This window comes from Callithrix jacchus, chromosome 2, assembly GCF_049354715.1.
Source record: "Callithrix jacchus isolate 240 chromosome 2, calJac240_pri, whole genome shotgun sequence".
NCBI classification, from domain to species: Eukaryota; Metazoa; Chordata; class Mammalia; order Primates; family Cebidae; genus Callithrix; species Callithrix jacchus.
Window position 1 is genome coordinate 124,233,113 of NC_133503.1, and position 25,353 is coordinate 124,258,465.

General features: G+C 36.0%; 1 long non-coding RNA gene and 1 other non-coding gene across 2 annotated transcripts in view; both read left to right on the forward strand.

Annotated features, from left to right (window-relative positions):
* The window catches only part of LOC144581582 (uncharacterized), an 88,386-nt gene that overhangs the window by 44,390 nt on the left and 18,643 nt on the right, over positions 1-25,353 (forward strand). The gene's annotated exons all lie outside the window — the stretch shown is intronic.
* Positions 5,186-5,288, forward strand: LOC118151875 (U6 spliceosomal RNA). Its single transcript, XR_004740278.1, has one exon. It is a non-coding gene; the product is annotated as a U6 spliceosomal RNA (small nuclear RNA).

Consider the following 25,353-nt stretch of genomic DNA (forward strand, 5'->3'; position numbering starts at 1 on the left):
ATATAGTGAAAAGAAAAAACAGATTTTTCCCTCATATAAGTTTATAATTCATTTTTTCCTAGACTAAAACCTCATTTTACTTTACCTTATGCTACTAATAAAGAATCTCACTGTCAACTCAATTTCTTTTTTTTAATCATTATACTTTAAGTTATGGGGTACGTGTACAGATCGTACAGGATTCTTACATAGGTATACACATGCCATAGTGGTTTGCTGTATCCATCCCTCTGTCACCTACATTAGGTATTTCCCCTAATGTTATCCCTCCCCAATCATGCTACGCCCTGCTTTCCCTCCCCTATGATGCATACACCTCAAGACGTCCCAGACTATGAAGTTCCACTCCCTGTGTCCATGTGTTCTCATTGTTCAACACCCACTTATGAGTGAGAACATGCAGGGTTTGGTTTTCTGTTTTTGTGTCAGTTTGCTGAGAATGATGGTTTCCAGATTCATCCATGTCCATGCAAAGACATGAAATCATCCTTTTTTAATGGCTGCATAGTATTCCATGGTGTATATGTGCCACATTTTCTTTATCCAGTCTATCCTTGATGAGCATTTGGGTTGGTTCCAAGTCTTTGCTATTGTGAACAGTGCTGCAATAAACATAGATGTGCATGTATCTTTATAACAGAATGATTTATAATAATTTGGGTATATACACAGTAGTGGGATTGCTGGTCAAATGGTATTTCTATTTCTAGATCCTTGAGGAATCGCCACACTGTCTCCCACGATGGTTGAACTAATTTACACTCCTACCAACAGTGTAAAAATGTTGCTATTTCTCCACATCCTCTCCAGCAACTGTTGTCTCCAGATTTTTTAATGATCACCATTCTAACTGGCATAAGATGGTATCCCAACGTGGTTTTGATTTGCATTTCTCTAATGACCAGTGATGATAAGCATTTCTTCATATGTTTGTTGGCAGCATAAATGTCTTCTTTTGAAAAGTGCCTGTTCATATCACTCACCCACTTTTTGATGGGTTTGTTTGTTTTTTTCTTGTAGATCTGTTTTAGTTCTTTGTAGATTCTGGATATTATCCCTTTGTCAGATGGGTAGCTTGCAAAAGTTTTTTCACCTTTTGTTGGTTGCCACTTCACTCTAATGATTGTTTCTTTTGCTGTGCAGAAGCTCTTAAGGTTAATTAGATCCCATTTGTCTATTTTGGCTTTTGTTGCCACTGCTATTGGTGTTTTAGTCATAAAGCCCTTGCCTATTCCTGTATCCTTAATCCTAGATACTGCCTAGGTTTTCTTTTAGGGTTTTTATAGTGTTAGGTCTTATGTTTAAATCTTTAATCCATCTGGAGTTAATTTTTGTATAAGATGTAAGGAAGAGGTCCAGTTTCAGCTGTCTGCACATGATTAGCCACTTTTCCCAACATCATTTGTTAAACAGGGAATCCTTTCCCCATTGCTTGCTTTTGTCAGGTTTGTCAAAGATCAGATGGTTGTAGATGTGTGGCATTACTTCAGAGGCCTCTGTTATGTTCTATTGGTCTATATCTCTGTTTTGGTACCAGTACCATGCTGTTTTGATTACTGTAGCCTTCGTTTGAAGTCAGGTAGCATAATGCCTCTAGCTTTGTTCTTTTTGCTTAGGATTGTCTTGGCTATGCAGGCTCTTTTTTGGTTCCATGTGAGGTTTAAGGTGTTTTTTTCCAGTTCTGTGAAGAAGGCCAATGGTAGCTTGATGGGGATAGCATTGAAATTAAATTACTGTAAATTACTTTGGGCAGTATGGCCCTTTTCATGATATCGATTCTTCCTAACCATGAGCATGGAATGCCTTTCCATTTGTTTATGTTTTCTCTTATTTCCTTGAGCACCATTTGTAGTTCTCCTTGAAGAGGTCCTTCACATCCCTTTTCAGTTGTAATTCTAGGTATTTTATTCTCTTTGTAGCAATTGTGAATGGGAGTTCAATTATGATTTGGCTTTCTGTTTGGCTGTTATTGGTGTATAGAAATGTTTGTGATTTTTGCCATTGATTGTGTGTCTTGAGACTTGCTGTAGTTTCTTATCATATTAAGGAGATTTGGGGCTGAGACAATGGGATCTTCTAAATGTGCAATCATGTCATCTGCAAATAGAGACAATTTGACTTCCTCTTTTTCTAACTGAATGCCTCTGGATATCAGTACTGATTCCACAGAAATACAAACTACCATCAGAGATTACTATAAATACCTTTATATACATAAACCGGTAAATCTAGAAGAAACAGATAAATTCCTGGACACTTATACCCTCCCAAGACTAAACCAGGAAGAAGTTGCATCCCTGAGTATACGAATAATGAGGGTCTAAAGTTGAGGCAGCAATTAATAGCCTACCAACCAAAAAAAAGTCCAGTGCCAAATGGGTTCACAGCCAAATTCTACCAGACATACAAAATGGAGCTGGTATCATTTTTTCTGAAACTATTACAAACAATACAAAAAGAGAGAATCATCCCTACCTCATTTTATGAGACCAACATCATCCTGATACTAAAACCTGGCAGAGACACAACTCAAAAAGGAAATGCAATTCAAAAAAACAAAATGCAAATCAAAACCACACTGAGATACCATCTCATGCCAGTTAGAATGGTGATATACCCAGTAATGTGATTCCTGGGTCAAATGGTATTTCTATTTCTTGATCCTTGAGGAATCACCACATTGTCTTCCACGATGGTTGCACTAATTTACAATCCTTGCAAAAATCTTGATGCAAAAATCTTTAATAAAATACTGGCAAACCGAATGCAACAGCACATCTAAAAGCTTATCCATCTTGATCCAGTGGGCTTCATGCTGGGGATGCAAGGCTGGTTCAATGTATGCAAATCTATAAATGTAATCCATCACATAAACAGAACCCAAGACAAAAACCATATGATTATCTCAATAGATACAGAGAAGGCCTTTGACAAAATTCAACCGCCCTCTATGCTAAAAACTCTCAATAAACTAGGCATACATGGAATGTATCTCAAAAAGCTATTGATGACAAACTCACAGCCAGTATCATGCTGAATGAGAAAAATTTGTAAGCATTCTCTTTGAAAACTGGCACTAGACAAGGTACCCTCTCTCACCATTCCTATTCAACATAGTATTAGAAGTTGTAGCCAGAGAAATCAGGCAAGAAAAAGAAATAAAGGGTATTCAGTTAGGAAAAGTGGAAGTCAAATTGTCTCTATTTGCAAACGACATGATTGTATATTTAGAAGACCCCATTGTCTCAGTCTAGAATCTCCTGAAACTGATAAGCAACTATAGCAAGTCTCAGGATACAAAAATCAATGTGCAAAAATCACAAGCATTCCTATACACCAATAACAAACAGAGCCAAACCATGAGTGAACTCCCATTCACAATTGCTATGAAGAGAATAAAATAGCTAGGATTACAACTAACAAAGGATGTGAAGAACCTCTTTGAGGAGAACTACAAACCACTGCTCAAAGAAATAAGAGAAAACACAAACAAATGGAAAAGCATTCCATGCTCATGGTTAGGAAGAACCAATATCATGAAAATGGCCATACTGCCCAAAGTAATTTACAGTAATTTAATTTCAATGCTATCCCCGTCAAGCTACCATTGGCCTTCTTCACAGAACTGGAAAAAAACACCTTAAACCTCACATGGAACCAAAAAAGAGCCTGCATAGCCAAGACAATCCTAAGCAAAAAGAACAAAGCTAGAGGCATTATGCTACCTGACTTCAAACGAAGGCTACAGTAATCAAAACAGCATGGTACTGGTACCAAAACAGAGATATAGACCAATAGAACATAACAGAGGCCTCTGAAGTAATGCCACACATCTACAACCATCTGATCTTTGACAAACCTGACAAAAGCAAGCAATGGGGAAAGGATTCCCTGTTTAACAAATGATGTTGGGAAAAGTGGCTAATCATGTGCAGACAGCTGAAACTGGACCTCTTCCTTACATCTTATACAAAAATTAACTCCAGATGGATTAAAGATTTAAACATAAGACCTAACACTATAAAAACCCTAAAAGAAAACCTAGGCAGTATCTAGGATTAAGGATACAGGAATAGGCAAGGGCTTTATGACTAAAACACCAATAGCAGTGGCAACAAAAGCCAAAATAGACAAATGGGATCTAATTAACCTTAAGAGCTTCTGCACAGCAAAAGAAACAATCATTAGAGTGAAGTGGCAACCAACAAAAGGTGAAAAAACTTTTGCAAGCTACCCATCTGACAAAGGGATAATATCCAGAATCTACAAAGAACTAAAACAGATCTACAAGAAAAAAACAAACAAACCCATCAAAAAGTGGGTGAGTGATATGAACAGGCACTTTTCAAAAGAAGACATTTATGCTGCCAACAAACATATGAAGAAATGCTTATCATCACTGGTCATTAGAGAAATGCAAATCAAAACCACGTTGGGATACCATCTTATGCCAGTTAGAATGGTGATCATTAAAAAATCTGGAGACAACAGTTGCTGGAGAGGATGTGGAGAAATAGCAACATTTTTACACTGTTGGTAGGAGTGTAAATTAGTTCAACCATCGTGGGAGACAGTGTGGCGATTCCTCAAGGATCTAGAAATAGAAATACCATTTGACCAGCAATCCCACTACTGTGTATATACCCAAATTATTATAAATCATTCTGTTATAAAGATACATGCACATCTATGTTTATTGCAGCACTGTTCACAATAGCAAAGACTTGGAACCAACCCAAATGCTCATCAACTGTCCTATGTAACAGTCCTTCATGATCTGCACATGTACCCCAGAAATTAAAGTATAATGAAAAGAAAATGACATAAGAGGAGGCTGAGATGGGTGGATCACGAGGTCAAGAGATCCTGACCATCTTGGTCTACATGGTGAAACCCCGTCTCTACTAAAACTACAAAAAATTAGCTGGGCATGTTGGCGTGTACCTGTAATCCCAGCTACTTGGGAAGCTGAGGCAGGAGAATTGCCTGAACCCAGAAGGCGGAGGTTGCAGTGAGCCGAGATTGCACCATTCTACTCCAGCCTGGGTAACAAGAGCGAAACTCCATCTCAAAAAAAAAAATAAGAAAATGACATAAATACTAATTTGGAGGATGTTTATAAATGTAAAAAGAAAACAGTATAGTAGGTATTTTATGATCTCACATTATTATTAAGATATTTGTAGTGCTAACTTTGTCAGCACATATACTAAAATTAGAATGATAGGGAGATTAGCACGGCACCTGTGCAAGGATACATAAAATTTTGTGAAGCATACCATATTTTTAAAACTCACCAAAGTACAAAGATTAGTGATATTATGAAGCAATGACATAAACAAGTCTACAAAATAATCAACTAACATCATCATGGCAGAATCAAATTTACACATGACAATATTAACCTTAAATGTAAATGGGCTAAATCCCCCAATTAAAAGACACAGAATGGCAAGCTGGATAAAGAGCCAAGTCCCACTGGTATGCTGTCTTTAAGAGATCCATCTTATGGGTCAAAGACATACCTAGCCTCAAAATAAAGGGATGAAGGACAACTCATGAAGTAAATGGAAAACAGAAAAATGCAGGGGCTGCAATTCTAGTTTCTGACAAAGCAGACTTTAAACCAAGTAAGATAAAAGAAGACCAAGAAGGACATTACATAATGGTAAAGTGTTCAATTCAACAAGAAGAGATAACTGTCCTAGATATATATGCACCCAATACAGGAGCACCAAGATTCATAATCAAATTCTTAGAGACCTATAAAGAGATTTAGACTCCCACACAGTAATAGTGGGAAACTTTAACACCCCACTATTAGATCATCAAGTAAACCTGATAGATAACAACAGAACTCTCCACCCTAAAACAACAGAATATCCATTCTTCTCATTGCCATACAGCACTCACTCAAAAACTGATCACAAACTTGGAAGTAAAACATTTCTCAGTAAATGCAAAGAACTCAAATGATAACAAACAGTCTCTCAGATCACAGCAAAATTGAATTAAAACTCAAGCTTAAGAAATTAATTAAAAATCACACAACTACAAGGAAACTGATCAACCTGCTCCTGAATGACTCACGGGTAAATAATAAAATTAAGGCCAAAATCAAGAAGTTATTTGAAACTAATTGGAACAAAGAGACAATGTTCCAGAATCTCTGGTACTTAGCTAAAGCAGTGTTAAGAGGGAAATCTATAGCACTAAATGCCTATATCGAAAAGCTAGAAAGATCTCAAGTTAACAACCTAATGTCACAACTAAAAGAATGAGAGAAACAAGAGCAAACAAACCTCAAAGCTAGAAGAAGACAAGAAATAACCAAGATCAGAACAGAACTGAAGGATACAGAGACATAAAAAAAAAAATAAAAAATAAATTAAAATACTTGAAAAAATCAACACATCAAGAAGCCGTTTTTCTTAAAAAAATTAATACAGTAGATAAATTACTACCTAGACAAATGAAGAAGAAAAGAGAAAAGAATCAAATAGAGACAATTAGATATGATAGAGGGGCTATCACCATTGATGCCACAAATACAAATAATCATCAGAGGATACTATAAACAGCTCTGTACACATTAACTAGAAAATCTAAAATAAATTGATAAATTCCTGGACACATGCAACCTCCCAAGACTGAACCAGGAAGTAGAATCCCTGGATAAACCCATAACAAGTTCCAAAATTGAGGCAGTAAGAAATAGCCTACCAACTAAAAAAAGGAAAGCCCAGGACCAAATGGATTTACAGATGAATTCTAGCAGAGGTACCAAGAGAAGCCAGTACCATTTCTTCTGAAACTATTGCAAACAATTGAAAAGGAGGGACTTCTCCCTAACTCATTTTCTGAGGCCAGCATCGTCCTGATAGCAAAACCTGGAAGAGATATAACAAAAAAAAAAGAATATTTTAGGCCAATATCTCTAATGAACATCAATGAAAAATTCCTCAATAAAATACTGGCAAACTAAATCCAGTAGCAAATGAAAAAGTTTATCCAGCAGGATCAAGTTGGCTTCATCCTGGGATGCAATGTTGGTTCAGCATACACAAATCAATAAATGTGGTTCATCAGATAAATAGAACTAATGACAAAAAATACATGATTATCTCAATAGATGCAGAAAAGTCCTTCAATAAAAGTCACCAACACTTTGTATCATAATAAAACTAGGTATTGAAGAAACATACTTCAAAATAAGAAGAGCTCTATACGAGAAACCCACAGCCAACATCATGCTGAATGGGCAAAAGCTGGAAGCATTCCCCTTGAAAACTGGCACAAGACAAGGATGCCCTCTTTTGCCACTTCTATTCAACATAGTATTGGAAGTCTTGGCCAGAGTAATAAGCTTCCATTGAGAAATAAAATAAAGAGTATTCAAATAGAAAAAGAGGAAGTCAAATTATCTTTATTTGCAGATGGCATGATCCTGTATCTAAAAACCCTATTGTCTCAGCCCAAAAGCTTCTTCATAAGCAACTTCAGCAATGTCTCAGGATATAAAAATCAATGCATAAAAATCCCTAGCATTCCTGTGCATCAAAAACAGGCAAGCAGAGGGCCAAATCACAAATGAATTTCCATTCACAACTGCCACAAAAGGAAGAAAATACCTAGAAATACAACTAACAAAGGAAGTGTAGGACCTCTTCAAGGAGAATTACAAATCACTTTTTAAAATATCAGATCAGAAAGGACACAAACAAATGGAAAAATATTCCATGCTCATGGATAGGAAGTATCAATGTTGTGAAAATGGCCATACTGCCCAAAGTAATTTATAGATTCAATGTTATTCCCATTAAACCACCATTGACATTCTTCACAGAATTAGAAAAAAACTATTTAAAAATTTATATGGAACCAAAAAGGAGCCCAAATAGCCAAAACCATCCTAAGCAAAATGTAGAAACCTGGAGGCATCACACTAACTGACTGAAAACTATAGTACAGGGCTATAGTAACCAAAACAGCATGGTACTGGTACAAAAACAAACACATACACAAATGGAACAAAGTAGAGAACTCAGAAATAAGACTACATACCTACAAGCCTCTGATCTTTGACAAACCTGACCAAAACAAGTAATGAAGAAAGGATTCCTTAATTAACAAGTTGTGTTGGGAGAACTAGCTGGTCATATGCAGAAAATTGAAACTAGACCCCTTTCTTACACCTTAAACAAAAGTTAACTCCAGATGGATTAAAAACTTAACTGTAAATCCCAAACTATAAAAAACTGAGAAGTAATTTAAGACATAGGCATGAGCAGAGATTTCATGACAAAAACACCAAAAGCAATTGCAACCAAAGCAAAAATTGATAAATGGGATCTAATTAAGCTAAAAGTGCTTCTGCACAGCAAAAGAAACTATCAAGAGAGCAAACAGACAATCTACAGAAGGGGAGAAGATTTTTGCAATCTATCCATCTGACAAAGGTCTTATATCCAGAGTCCACAAAACTATTAAATTTATAAGAAAAAAACTCATTAAAAAGTAGGCAAAGGGCATGAACAGACACTTCTCAAAAGAAGACATTCATCTGGCCAAGAAACATGAAAAAAATCTCAACATCACTGATTGTTAGTGAAATCCAAAGTAAAACCACAGTGAGATACTATCTCACAGCAGTCAGAATGGCAATTATTTAAAAGTCCAGAAACAACAAATGCTGGTAAGGTGCAGAGGGAAAGGAATGCTTTTATAGTGTTGGTGGGAACATAAATTTGTTCAACCATTGTGGAAGACAGTGTGGTGAATTCTCAAACATCTAGAAGCAGAAATATCATTTGACCCAGCAATCTCATTATGGGGTATATACCTAATGGAATATAAATCATTCTGTTATAAAGATACATGCATGTGTATAACATGGAATTACCAAAATGCCCATCAAAAATAGACTGGATAAAGAAAATGTGGTACATATACACCATGGAATACCTAGGCAGCCATAAAAAAGGAACAAGATCATGTCCTTTGCAGGGACATGAATGGAGCTGGCAGCTGTTATCCTCAGCAAACTAGTGCAGAAACAGAAAACCAAACACAACATGTTCTCATAAGTGCAATTGGAACAGTGAGAACATACGGAGATGTGGGGAAACAACACACACTGGGCTTGTTGGGGGTTGAGTGTGGAGGGAGGGAGAGTATCAGGAAAAATAGCTAATTAATACTGGGCTTAATACATAGGTGATGGGATGATCTGTGCTGCAAACCACCATGGCACACATTTACCTACACAAGAAACCCACATCCAGCACATGTACCCATGAACTTAAAATAAAAGTTGAAGATAAATATTTGTATATGCATATTTATTTTTAAATGCATAGATGATTTCTAGAAGGATACATTAGAAATTATTAAATTATTAACAGTAGTTACCTCCTGAGAGTGAGTTTCTTCTCACTCTTCACTTTATGATTAAAATTTTTGATCAATATATATTTATTGCATAATAAAAATGTTTTCCATTCTTCTCTCTTCTCATGGTTCCCATAAGATGTCAATATATTGTTTAGAAATTCTGAATCAGGAAATGCCCATCACAAGGTATATGCAACATAATAAAAATAAAAAAATTAGAGTAAAAAGAAATTAGGGCAGAAAACAAATTAAAACTAAGATTTTGTCCACAAACAATTCTACTAAATAATTTTTTCCAATTGTTAGAGATGGACTGTTCCTCGTTAGATGAGCGATTTCTTAAACAGTTTGTTCCGGTTGTTAGAGAAGCTCTGTGCTTCCAAATGTCTGCGGGAAATGGGCAAATGTGATGAGTTTTGAGCAGTATGTAATATTATCCTGGTGCTATGACCTAGGAGCACTTTCTACTACCCGTGCTTTTCAATGGGACATTGTTTTCATGGTAATCATCTTATTTCTTCATGGAAAGGAAACTGTCTATGTAAGAGAAGGGCAAATAAAAGAATCATCAGTTGACTTCAAATCAAGGAAGTTTTTCTTTAGAAAAACGATTTTGCTTCCTGACATATTTTATCACATAAAAGGAAGCTTAGATAGTTCAAGATTTGTTAATCCTAAACTAATAACAAAAAAATACTTTAAAACTTTGTTGTACAGCCCTGAACTACAAGAAAACTTGGAAATGTTCTTGATGTAGAATCAAGAAGATGCATAAAAACAAGGAAATGTATGTTTTTCTGGTAAAATGCTATACTACATTGTGGACTTTATTTTCATCCAAAATTTAGGCCTCCCTACCACTAACGATAAATACTAGCATTTTCTTTTAGGAATTTCAGAACCATCTTTTTTTTCCCATCATTTGACCACAATAAAAAGTAATAGACAAATCATATTAAGTGTGTAAAAAACCATATAAAGTAAGCTGAAATGTGTAGTGGTATTTCAAATTTTCGTTTTTATAGATTAGTCCTTCCTTGCTTGCATTTAATTTCCTAACAAAAACATTAAATCAGACATACTAAATCAGCCATTTCTCCCATTTGATTTTGATTTTATACCATCCACTAATGTGTATGGTTCCTTTATGTTAATGAATATTTTTTTAATTTTCCTCACCTCTATTCCTACTTTGTATAACAATTTTTCCAGGACTTACTTAAAGGGCCTGAAGCAAATAGTTTCTTCAAAGCTCTGATTTTATTCTTCTTTTGCCAAATATGTAAAAAAAAAAATGTTTATTCAAGTGCATTAGTGTTTTCTACTGCATATATAGATATAATCTATTAAAGTTCAAAATACTACCTGAGCACCTTCACTTTTTGAAGTTTACATTATAATGAAGGAGGAAGAAGAGGGGAATAAAGAAGAAAAGGAGGAGGGGGAGAAATATTAAAATAGCATTAAAGAATTATTGCATATTTTTAATATTTCTATTTATCAATTATTACCTTAAAATGCAATATCCATGCCAAAACTTCATTTGAAGATAACATAAAAAATATAAATTTGAAGCTGAGGATACGAGATATGGACCAGCCTTTACATCTTTCCTTTTCTCCCAGCTTCTTCCTCACCCACCTGTCTACTCTGGTTTGCCAGAAATTCTGCTAAGCCTTTTCAAAAAATGGCTCATTAGTACTGGTTCTTATGGTTCTAAGATGGGACGTGCCATAAGCCTCCCAGAGTTCTTACTCATGGAGGAAATGTGTTCCTCTCTACATTTCTCCAGAACATTCCATGGACACATAAGCACAATTCTAGGCTAGGGCACTGGAGAAAGAAAAAGAGATGAGAGGGGAGTCTGCAAGTATCTTAGTGAATCTGCATCACAGGTGTGTTGTGATAGAACCATTTCTTAATACTCCACATCATACTAGTACATCACTTGTTGAAAATCCATAGAAAATTAATTATTAATCTATAACTTCATATTGTACAAATAAAATGCCAATAAAATATTTAAGTATATGAAAAACCGTTTTAAAGTTAATTTGTAAAATAAAACATGCAAGAATGCAAAGGATATTTTAAAGAAAAGTAGGAGTGAAAGAGAAAGAGGAAAAGAGAATAAAAGAGAATTTGAACTGCCAAGTACTAAGCCTATTATGAAATTAAAATAAAGTAGTGTGGTACTGAAAAAAAAGTAAACAGCTAGATTAATGGAACAGAATAGAAGTTCATCAATAAAGCAAAATATATAAGGGAATATGGTTACAACATAAGTGGCACTTCATATCATGGAAAAATGGGTTATTCAATAAATGATGTTAGGACAAATGGACTCCATTTGAACTACATTTATTGCTAAATATGATTCCATTGTGTGAAGGTACAATTTGTTTATCCATTAGATTATTTCTACTTCGTGTATATTATAAGTATAGCTATTATAAATTATTATGGCTTATTATAAATTTATTTTTCTTGCACAGGTTATAAAATGATATATTTTTATATAAATGATAAATTCTTGCACCAGTTATAAAATGATAGTGTCACAAGGATGTTTATTTGTGTGATATAAGAGGTTAATAACAATGTATGTAGCTGTGAATAGAGGGTCAGTTAAATAAATTTTGTCACACAAGGAAACACTATGCAGTTTTTAAAAATAACAGGGATATTTATACATAACTCACATAGACAAAAATTATTATCATATAGAGGTAAAAAGAGGTAACTAGATATGGTTAATAGCAAGGAAGCAAAGTGAAGAATCTAAGTTTATTACCGTCTGGGTAAGCAGAGAAAAAGAAAGGAAATACATGTACACATATACGTATACATGTTTGTATGTGAACACTATCTGAAATTGGCAACAGTATTAGTTTCTGTAACAGGAACAGGCGACTGGGGACTAGAATGAAAGAGAAACCTATTTTTTTCCCTCTACACCATTTTGTACCTTTCACATTTGCTACTATGAGAATGTTCTACCTTTCAGAAATTGTTCACTAATTAATTAATGTTCAAGAGAAAAAAATGAATTCTAAAGAGACAAATTTGTGTCTTACTGCCAAATATCAAATATGAATACAGAGACAAGACAGAGGCTTTGTGCAAAATTAATTCTACATTAGGAACTCACTTCTTCTCTGAGAAACAGTGATTGAATACAAATCCACATAGGTATTTCTTTGCAATAGTCTTTTTTTCCCCTATGATTTTCTTGTACTCCTCTCAGAGCTCTCATTTGTTTAGAAGCCTTCAGAGATGGAAGGCAGAATGCTTAGGGGAAGATCTAAATGTACCTCTGCTGAAGAAAATTCTTATTTAGGTCTGTAATCCTTAATGGGATTATGCAGTAGTTCTCAAGGCTGGGAATTCTAAAGGTGAAAGTGCATCTTTGTAATTGAGAAGTGCATGTAAACTCCAAGCATGTGTCATGTCATCTTGGTGGTTTGAATGCACCTTCATCAGACAAGCCTTCCTTGAGAGTGGCATTATCCTCTCTATTAATAGAGCTCTGATTTTTCCCCATATCACTCATAAGAGCCTTCACACCGTATTGCACAAGAGGAGAGGATGAAATTGGGATTGCTAACAAGCTATAGGGCCAGGTTTGACTTATGTCCTCACTTTCTGGAGGCATAATGTCTTAGAGCATCTATGAAAACTGGGAACCACAGGTTCTTCCTGGCAGTATTATAGTCGAGTTCACTTTATTGAGAGGGTCTAACAGGTGAAGTGCCTAAGGCAGAAACTGAGTAACAACAGTAGGTTGTAATTTATTCTTCCATCAGTACACTGGGAATATATAAATTTAAGGGCCTGGTGGATGTAGAGCGGCGGGGCATTCACGCATAAAATGGTCCTTTCAACCTAATTGGGATACAGCTCTCAGACGTTTTATGTGTTTTGGGTTCCACAAAGCTTGGTACGTCCATATAGTACCCTTTGGGCCAAGTGTGTGTGTGTGCGCGTGCACGCCTGCATGTGCCTGTGTGTGTCTGTGTGTGTAAACTAAACGTTGCAATAGATTGCTCAGCTATGTCTACTACTCCCTGCATTGTTTGCCTCTGGGAAAAGAAAAAGTTTTATCATCTGACAGATGTTTTCCCCTGGGGAACCAGGACCAGGGCCTAGGCAGCAGCTTTAAGTAAGCCTGTTGGCTTTCAGATCCTTTCGTGTCTGTTTTCCACCTCACATGATGTAACTTTCCTAGGCATGATCTTCAGACCCAAGGGTTGAATTTCTCTCAGTTCTCTTCTTCCTTTGTTTCTGGTTCCTACTGCCTCTCCCATCAAATAGTAACAACCTTGCTCCCCATCTCTTCAATTTCAGAATTTCAGAAAAAATGCATACTCTAAAACATAGCTAAAATTAGAGTATATGTGCTAATATTACACCTTCTTATACCACATGTTTACATTTAGATAGGGGTGTCTGGAGATTTAATGATTTAACCCAAAGGGATTGAAGAGTTTGACATTTGTATAGCACTTGATAGATTACTTCAAAGGGCTTTGCACAAAAATCATTCTTATTAATCGAAGTCACCCTGAGGCAGAGAGGGTAGGCATTTTAATTTACATGCACATCATTGATAACTTAGGCTCTGAGAAGTTTAGGAGCTGTCCCAGAGTCACACAGTACTTGGCAAGATGACCACGAAGGTCACTGACTCCTATTTCAGCGTTCTTTGTCAGACCGTATCAGATACATCCAGAAATAGATGTAAGCAATGAATACATGTGTGATCATGGCACAGGTGCTTAGTGGCTCCATCTCCTCATAGGGCCTGTAGTATTGAAGGAAGGAAACTGTAAATAGGGATGAAGTTAGAGATTCTGTTAAAAATGCAGATTTCTGGGCCATCATTCTTTTACCGCATCAGAAACAGAATTGCTGATGCACATGACATTTTGAAAAACCTTGAATGATTCTCCCTAGTACAAATGTATATCCTTTCTACTCTAAAATTCTCTAGTGTTTACCATGACGACACATAGATGGCTTAACTTCTTTGGCATGTCACTAAAAGTCTTCCACAGTATTGTCCTAGCCAGCATTCTGCGTTAGGTTTTTTAATGATCTTTTTCACTTTGATCCCTGCCTATATTCTATAGTCTATTCCCTCGGGGCTTTACAAAACATAATTTGCCATAACTTTCATTGCGCATTGCTCCACGCAACTTTTCTTGACAAGCTGAGATTTCCTCTTCCTCTGAACTCTCAACATCATTTTCAGTGTTAGTTCTTACTTTTGACAAATGCATATAGTCATGTAGCCAGGATCGAGATACATTACAATTTCATCCTTCAGAAATTCTCTTACACCCTTTGTAAAAAAACTTTTCTCCCTATTCCCAAACCTGAATGATGAGCTTTCTGTCCCTATAGTTTTTCCTCTTCAAAATGCCATATACATGGACTCATACAGTGTGTAATCTCTGGAGTCTGGCTTCATATACTTAGCAAAATGCATTTGATTTTCATGTCTGTTATATTGTGTATCACTAGTTAATTCCATTTGCATGCTGAATATAATTCCATTGTGCAAATGCGCGATTTCTTTACTCACCAGTTGTAGGGCATTTAGATTACTTCTACTTTTTAAATAAGTATAGCCATTATAAACGTGTATGCAGTGTTTTGTATGAACATGTTAATATTTTTACTGGGTAAATATCTCAATAATTTATTTTCTAAATTGTATGGTAAGTTTATCATTATAAGAAATGCCAAATTATTTTTCAAAAGTGTTTTGTATTCATACTAGCAGTGTGTGAGTGTTATAGTTGCTCTTCATCCTTGTAAGCACTTGGTATTGTCAATTTTTTTCTTTTCCATTGTAGGCATTCTGATAGATGTGTAATAGTATCTTATTGTGGTTTTAATTTGCATTTTCTTAGTGAATAATTAATGATATTGAATATTTTTTCATGTCTTTATTTTCCATCCATATATCTTCTTTGGTCTACTGTCTGTCCAAATCTTTGCCCATACTTTTTTTTATAATTGGTTGGTTTCTTTTCTTTTTTTCTTTTTTTTTTTTTTTGAGACGGAGTTTTGCTCTTGTTACCCAGGCTGGAGTGCAATGAAGTGATCTCGGCTCACCGCAACCTCCGCCTCCTTGGTTCAGGCAATTCTCCTGCCTCAGCCTCCTGAGTAGCTGGGATTACAGGCACATGCCACCATGACCAGCTAATTTTTTTGTATTTGTAGTAGAGACGGGGTTTCACCATGTTGACCAGGATGGTCTCGATCTCTTGACCTCGTGATCCACCCGCCTCGGCCTCCCAAAGTGCTGGGATTACAGGCGTGAGCCACCACGCCCAGCCATTTTATTTTCTTATTATTGCATTTTGAGGATATCTGAAATATTCTGGATAAATGTCTTTTATTAAATACATGTTTTGCAAATATTTTCTAAGTCTCTAGCTTGCCTTTTCCTTAAATTTCTTTCAAAGAGAAGTTTTAAAATTTTAATGAAGTTTTATTTAACAATGGACTGTACTTTTCATATCATATATGAGAAATCTTTGCCAAACCCAAGGCCACACATATTTTCTGCTTTGCTTTTTCTAGAAATTTTAGTTTTTGATTTTGCATTCTGATTCCTGACCCATTCTGAGTTAATTTTATGTATGAATCATAGTGATTACTTTTGTTATAAAAACTAGCCTTTCTTCACTGAACAGTCTTTACAACTTTTTTGACCATGTATATATGGTATGGGATGATCTCTTCTGTTCTATTGATCTATGTGATAATAGATATTGTTCTATCGATCTGGGGGCAGAGTTTTGTTCTGTCATTCAGGCTGGAGTGCAATGGTGTGATCACAGCTCACTGCAATCCTTGCCTCTGGGTTCAAGTCTTCCTCCCACCACAGCCTCCCAAGCAACTGGGACTACAGATGCCTACCAACATGTCTGGCTAATCCTTTATTTTGTATAGAGGTAGAATCTCACTGTGTTTCTCAGGCTGGTCTCAAACTCCTAAACTCTGGCTGCCCACCAGCCTTGGGCTCTCAAAGTGCTCAGATTATAGGTGTGAGCCACTGTGCCTAGTCTGGTAACTTAAAACAAACAAACAAACAAAAACACTTTATGGCTTTGCAAAAAAAAAAAAATCACTTTCTTCTTTATATCAAAATTACCTAATATACCTGTCTGAGGCTCTTTTGCTAAACTATGAACCGAGGGAAGTCTCAAGGTCTATATTTGCATCTTCTGATTACTTAGTTCAAAATGTTACACAGAGAAGATGATCAAGGTGGGAAAAATGCATGGTTTCAAATCACAGTCTTCTTAGCATAATTACCATCATAATTTTGTTTATTTGAGGACAAGCTTAAGTTGGCAGACTGAACAGAAATAAAAATAATAATCCTCTTCCCTTTATTCCTGGAAGGATACATATAGCTTTGCATGAGATAAATATAACCCAATTTACTAGAAATTAGACAAAAGGTGTTTTATTCATTGCTGCAAAAGCCAAATTTCAGAACTACCAGACTCACATAGTCTCATCTTTTGCTAAAGGGAATAAAACAGTTTGCTGGAAAAAAACTCATGAGGTTTATTTAGAGCTATGAAATATTTTCAAGTGAAAGTGAACCCATTCTGTAAATAGAGATAAATAACATAAAAATGATAGATGGGCAACGGTTCTTGATTTATGTGTATATGTGTGGGTTATTAATCATAGCGGTAAGCGTTTGGGCATTTAGCTTTCTTATTCTGAAACTGTTTAGAAGATGAGATAAGTGCTGCCTTTGCTGTCAGTGCCATCTGAACAGTGGGCCTGAATTTCTAGGACAGCATTGTCATCTGCTCAAAGCTAGTTTAATCACACATAGCAGGTTAAAGAGCAAGTGACCTTTTGCAGAATGAGAGGAGACTAACTATATCAAATAAATGGTGTATTTTTTTGTCTGCTGGGACAGATGTTAGATTGTGCTGGCATCTGTACAAATGCACAAATAGGTTCTCAACTATGGTTGTTAATTTATAGAAGAATTTCTATTACTCAGTGCCTCAATATGATAAATTTTATTATCACTCTTGTTCTCATACACCTTTGTCAACATTTGCTGAGACATACGCAGGAAGATTGTGTTCTGGGAAAAGGTCACCTCACACTGACGGATAGTGTACTGACATTGTAAAGATGATTTAGAATGTCCAGACATCACCAAACCAACTGTCAGTTTCAGGCAAGGTATTTAAGCAAGTTTAAAACTGATGATAATCAAGGAGGAAAAAGGAGAGGATAGTTTTTCAGAAATCTCTGGCTATGATATAATATGGATACGACTTCAGATATTTCATCTCTCCAATTTCTTTCAACTCTAGTTTATTATATCCTTTGTCATTCTGAAGTATTTTTGTCGCCTTTCTCTTTAGCTGCCAGTCATGATATGAAAAGCATTTGTTTTCTAATACCTGTTTGACACTATACTTCTATACTCAAGAACAACACCAAGAGAAGCTTCATCAGATTAACGGGACAAAACAATTGCAAAGATTAAAATAACACTTTTATTATAGAATGTATGTAAAACTATTTTTAAAACGGATTTTATAGTGAAAAATTTTAAAAAGAAAGTACAAGCAAGAAGTCCCATGCTTCACAATTACACAACTTTCGAAGATCTTTTATCTATTTCTTATTTCTTTTGCTGCTAGAGTATTTTAAATAAGTGTTCACACATCATATAATTTTATCCATAAATGCTTTAGTCTTTCTAAAGGAGAAAATTTTTAAAAACAGAATCACAGTAACATTAATCACCCCTAACAAAGTCAGCAATGATTACTTGATATTGGCTAATATCTAGTCCTTATTGAAACCTTCCAAGTTCTCTCAAAAATATCCTTTTATTGTTGGTGTATTTGAGTCTGAATTCAAACAAGTTTTACACATCTCACTTGATTGATATCATTCTTAACTTTCTTCAATAACAGTTTTCCTCTTCCTACTCTTTCTAAATATCCCCCTCCACTCTACTCTCAGTCATTTATCTGATGGAATTTCTCATGTTCTATTATGGATTGATATATTCGGGAGCTCATTTAGCATGTTTTTCTGGATTTACTTTCTATGTTCAGTGATTGAATCTACATGCTTGATTACATTTGGGGGGTCAAGTTTCATTTTATTGTATTTTACTTGAGAAAAAAAAATCAGTGTTTCTGTGTACCCCTCATTGCATCACATTAGAAGACATATAATGTCTGATTTTCCTACTTTTAATGGTATTTAAATTGATTGAGAGGCCAATATTCACCTTAATCCATCTATTATAAAGTTGCCATCAACCTTTTACCTAATGGTTTTAGAAGGGATTGATGATTGCTATCTAGACTAGTTACTGTATTCCATTTTGCAAAATGGACATTTTCTAATTATGTTATTCCTTCTGAATGTATTAGTTTGATTTCTTCTTTTTATATTATTCTTATGTAATGTTTATTTTTCCAAACACTTTCAGAATTTTCAATTTAATTTAATTTTTTGAGACACGGTCTTGTTATGCTGTCCAGGCTGGTGAACTCCTGGGCTCAAGTGATTCTCCTGCCTCAGCCTTACAGCTCAGCCTTACAAGTAGCTGGAATTAGAGGTGCATGCCACTGCAAGTGGTTCATTATGATGTTTTTATCTTGTCAGAATACAAGACTGTTGCTTAAAATAGTGGCAATAATTTGATAGTAGGAAACAAGAAAGAGATAAGCAGACTTTCAGTTATTTACTGCAAAACAGCAACAACAGCCACTTGATTCTATTCCTTGGAGCACATGACTAGACTGTCAAAAAGTGCAACCACTATCTAGGACACAAATACATAAATGTATATAAAAGTGAAACATTAGCAAATTGTATGGGAAAACAAGTATCTAATGTAATATTAGACATAGACAAACTTTGTTACTTTTTAATTAACATTCATTAGGGCAAACTTCCATTAGAATAAAAATTACATGAACGCAGGGATTTTTCTCTACTTTGTTCACTGCTGACTTTGCAAGACTTGAAAAGATGCTTGGCATATCATAAGCTCTAGGCAAATATTTACTGAATCAATACTAATTTAATGAGTTAGATAATTTCAAGAGTGATTAGTTAACAGTGATTATATCAAAAAAGAAGAAGATGAAAAGAAAAATATGCACTGGTCACTTGTGGTAATAGTTTACCACTGTGAGTTAAGAACTTACATCAGGAATGTATGTGTGCCACTATATGTAGTCTGAAGGCTTTAAATTGTTTACTTACTTCCCTTACCAGGTAAACATATGTCTGGATCAAATAATTGGTGGCATGGTTTTTATTTTCCCCATTCATAGCCTCCACTCCTATTTTTCCAGTCAGGAACAATTTCATATAATGTGTCTTCCATGTTTGCAAATACCTGTTGAATAATGAATGCAAAATTCATTGGTATATTGAGGTTTCTGATAAAATATGTAACCAAGTTTTCTCTATAGAAAAAGAATACTTATCTCTGATGTTCTTTCTCAGAGTTCTTGTCATTTCACTTGATTATACTATCATTAGGATAAGGATAATAAGTATGTTCAAAAGTCCCTTTGAAATTAAAGAAAATCTAAAGCACAATCTCAAAAAAATCTGTGTCTCTTTTCACTAAAAACAAAGAAGAAGAATGTGCTTAACTTAGAGATGCTAGTCTATTGATTCTCCTCCAACTTCTCTGACAACTCCCTCCTTTCTTTTTATCATTTCCTGTGTATAAGGGATGTTCATTGTCTTTCCTTTAGTGAGCAAATTGACTCTTACAATGTCAACCAATGTCAACAAAGCATTACTTAAATTTATACTGCACACATGCATGCATGTGTGCCTACAAACTTAATCTCCAGTTCTGACCATTTTCCTGTGCTCTGGGTCTGCATTTCCAGATGCAGATACCTCAAGCATGACAGAAGTCAACTTTCAAATAGAATTCCAAGAGTTTTGCTAGATCCCATAGAATTTATCATTTCTGCCAATATCAATTTCTCAGTGTCTCAAGCTTAAAACCTTATCACTCTTATCTCCTCTATTCGTTTTGCCATTCCAACTACAATTAATCACTAAATCCCACTGGCTTGACTTCCCTAATGTCTTGAATTGGTCTCTTCTGTTCCATTCCCATGGTCCCTTCTCTCATTACCTCTCAGCTTAACTATCAAAATATCCTCTTAATTGGTCTTTAGTCTTTCCATACTCCAATCAATTTTGTCTACTGCTGTCAGATTAATTTTCCCAACGCACAACTCAAAGTAGATAACCTACCTGCTCCAAAAGCCCAGAAGCTCCCTATTACTTATAAAATTAAGTCCAAACTATTTTGTTTGGCTTTATGACCTTTGTCTGAATCATATTAATATATGATTAATATATATTATATTAATAAATATAATATTAATTATGATTCATATTATGGCATATTAAAATATGATTAATTCTGATTAATCATATATTAATTATGATAATATATAATGTATTTAATAATATATATTAATTATAATTAATATATAGTTAATCATGATTAATCACACATTAATATGCCATAATTGCCAGCCAAAGTGAGTTATTTCCCACTTCCCAGATAAACTCTGAGATTTTCTGCCTATCCTGTATTTCTTTAATTATGTTTCTCTCTATCTGGAATGTTCCCTTTCCACAGCCCTCTTCACTTCCATGTCCATTCAAACACCCTCATCCCTCAAGACATTGCACAAATGCCATACCCTTTCAAGGAGAACTTCCTACTCTTCCTTTCCTTATGTTTTGGTCTCCTTCTTTTCTAAATTTCTTCTTTATTTTGTTGATAGTTCTCATATAAAAATTATAACATGTGAACTTCTGTTGTGACTAACTGAATACTTATTATGTTTTCATTTAGGGAATTTTTCTTTCTTTAGAAAGAAACCAGGTTTAAAAACTGTTAGTATTCTTTTATTCTTCTGTATCAGACTGATACTACAGCTGTAAAGAAATACCTGAAACTGGCTAATTCACAATGGACGAAGTTTATCTGGTTCATGCATGGTTCTGTAGGCTGTACAGGAAACATAGTGCTGGCATCTGCTTCTGGAGAGGCTTCAGGAAGCTTTTACTTATGGTAGAGGATGATGTGAGAGCAAGCACTTCACCTTCATGTGGCATAAAGGAGCAGCAGAGTAGGGATGGAGGTGCCATACACTTTTAAATGAACAGATCTAAGAAGAACTCATTATCATGAAAACAGCCAAGCTGTGAGGGATCTGCCCCCATGATTCAAATAGCTCCCATGGGGGTTCACCTCCAGCACTGAGGATTAGAATTCAACATGAGATTTGCATGGAGACAAATATCTAAACTACATTATTTTACCCCTGGCCACTTGCAAGTCTCTGTCCTTCTCACACTGCAAAATACAATCAGGCCTACCCAACAGTCCTCCAAAGTCTTAACTCATTCCAGCAGTTACTGAAAAGTTCTGAATCCAAGACCAAAGTCTCATCTGGGATTCATTTTTTTCTACCTGTGAACCTGTAAAATCAAAACAAGTTACTTACTTCCAAGATATAATGGTGGTATAGGCATTGGGTAAACATTCCCATTCTGAAAGGGAGAAATCACCCAAAAGAAAAGGACTACAGGCCCCACACAAGTCCAAATTCAGCAGGGCAATCATTAAATTTTAAAGCTTTAAAATAATCTTTTTTAACTTCATGTCCCACATCCAGAGCATACTTGTGCAAGGGGTGGACTCAGAAGGCCATACTTGTGAAAGGGTTGTTGTTGAGTGCCTATAATTTTTCCAGGCTCAGGGCACAAGCTGCTGGTAGATCTACCATTATGGGGTCTGGAGGACAGTGGTCCCCTTCCTGCAGCTACACTAGGCAGTGTCCCAATGGGGACTTTGTATGGAGGCCCCAACCCTACATTTCCCCTCTGCACTGCCCAAGAAGAGGTTCTCTCTGGGGCTCCACCCCTGCAGCAGGCTTTTGCCTAAGCTTCCAGGCTTTTCCATATGTCCTCTGAGATCTAGGCAAAGGCTACCAGGAATCTACCACTCTCATACCCTCTGTGCCTGCAGGCTTAACACCACATGGAAGATACTAAGGCTTACAGCTTGCATTCTCCAAAGTAGCATCTTGAGGTGTACCTGGGCCCATTTGAGCCCTGACTGGAGCTAGAACTAGAGTTGCCAGTGTGCAGGGAGCAGTATCCTGAGGCTGCACAAGGTGGTAGGCCTGGCCTGTGAAACCAGTCAGACCGCCTAGGCTTCCGGGCCTGTGATGTGAGGGGCTGCCACAAAGGTCTCTGAAATGCCTTTGGGGACTTTTGTCCATTGTCTTGGGTAGTAGCACTTGACTATTTTTTAGTTATGTAAATATCTCTAGCAAGTGGTTGCTCCACAACCTGCTTGAATTTCTCTCCCAAAAAAGATTTTTCTTTGCTATATGGCCAGGCTGCAAATTTTCCAAACCTTTATGCTCTGTTTCCCTTTTAAATATAAGTTCCAACTTTAAGTCATTTTTTGCTCCGTTGTTTGAGTATAACATGTTAGAAGCAGCCAGGTCACATCTTGAACACTCTGCTGATTAGAAGTTTCTTCCACCAGATACCCTAAATCATCACTCTTTAGTTCAAACTTCCACAGATTTCTACGGCATGAACAGAATGCAGCCAAGCTCTTTGCTAGGGCATAATACATGTGACCTTTGCTCCAGTTCCCAGTAAGTTTCTAATTCCCATCTTAAACCTTGGCAGTCTGGACTTCATTTAACTATTAGCATTTTGGTCACAACACTCAAACCAGTATCCAAGAAGTTCCAAACATTCCTTTATCTTCCTATCTTCTTCTGAGCCCTCCAAACTCTTCCAACTTCTGCCTATTAACCAATTCCAAAGGCACTTCCACATTGTCAAGTATCTTTATAGCAATACCCCTCTCCTGGCACCAATTTTCTGTATTTGGCCTTTCTTGCATTGCTATAAAGGAATACCTAAAACTGACTGATTTATAACAAGAGGCTTAACTGGCTCATGGTTCTGTAGGCTGTATAGGAAACATACTTCTGGCATCTGCTTCTGGGGAGGCCTTGGGAAGCTTTTATTCATGGCAGAAGGTAGGGTGGGAACAAAGGGTGGGGAAAGATGCCACACAGTTTTAATGACACAATCTCATGAGAACTCACTATCACAAAAACAGCACCAAACCATAATCCTGCCAGCAGGAATCTGCCACCATGATCCAAATACCTCCCACCAGGCCCCACTTTCAGCACTGGGGATTACAATTCTACATGAGATTTGGGTGGGAACAAATATCTAAACTATATCACTCTCCCTCACAATGTATGACACAGTCCTTTGCATTCTATAAAGCTTCAAAAATACATGTTGAATTAGCATTAACTAGACTTTGTGGCAATTCTGAAAAAAAAAAAAAAAAAGCTGTTGCATTACTTGTCTATTGACTAAAATAACCATCTAAGTGTGGCTACTTATCTGGGTGTTAGTAGGCACTGTGTATGCATGGCAATGTAGACCATGAAAATGTCTAGGATGGAAATTATGCTTTCTGCTTCCTTTATGCACATCTCATGGAATCTAATACAGTATGGATCGTGTTCGCACTGATGCATCCTTGCTAAAGGATTTGTATAAACTACAATATTTGTATCCACCATTTCTCAAAGAATAAAAGATTCATGTTTTTGAATCAGCCGATCACAATCCTCAAATAGGCAGATTCGTTTTTCAACACCCCAAGTAGAAGCATGAAAGCACAGCAAAAGAAGATAATTTCAGATGTTAGATTCCTGTAAACAATTTCCTGGTGGTAAGCATTTACGAGGCCCAGTGGTTAACATTTCTCTGTCTGCTACGTCTTTGTCTTCTCTTGCTCTGTTGCAAATTAGTACCGTTGTTCCTAATGACAGTCCTAGGTCACTGCCAGATCCTTCTTTAGCAAAGAAATATGTATATTCTGCTCTGTTTACTATGGCAAATTAGTACTTTAGACATTTAAAATTTTCGAAAGAAAAATTTTACACTACTTAAATATAGAATTAAGGAGACACCACACTACCATAATCTATATTAATTCAAATTAAAGTGATACTCTATGCAATAAAAGCTATAGAAAGCTTTAACCCAGAGCTTCCCACCACTCCCTATTCCATGGAAAAAAGTTAGGACAGTGGCAAGCTCTGAAAAATTTTAAAACATCTCTACAATTGTACCACCAAATGAACAATAGTTATTGGATGAAGCATCTTAGTTATTTTTCTTAGCTCTAGGAATAGTTATATAAATAAAATACACTGAGTATTTAGGCAACTTAAGGCTTAAGAATGATATACTTCCGATATAGAACAGTGGTAGACGAAACTTCTGGTCTGTGGGGAGTTGAGCTATCTCTTACCCACTGAATAACTTGAGAAAGGAAGAATAATTGAATTAAACAAAAATTGATAAAGTATAATACAGAGAAATAGAGCAGGAAAAATTCTATCATTGTCTAATGAGAATTTCTTTTCCTTTCTGGTTTCTTTCCTAACTAGTTGTGCGTGTATACTGGCAAAGCACCTAGCTTCTGAGGGCCTCAGTTTCTTACATAATGCAAGAAAATTAAACTACATAATCATTATGAGCCCTTTCTGCTTTTTTTTTTTTGCCTATGGAGAAATGGTTAATAAACATGTAAATTAGAAATATAACTTCAGGCGATAAGTGCTATGTAAATATTAAGGTGGGACAAAAGAGTGACTACAAGTGACGAGGTGACATCTAAGGAGAAACTTACATGGTAAGAAGATAGTCATATGAAAATGATGGGGCACAGTGTGCCAGGCAGAGAGAACAGGAAATGCAAGGGCCCCAAGGCAGGAAAAAGGCCACTGTGAAGGCTGGGACAGTGATAGGATATGGCATTGGGGTGATGAGTCC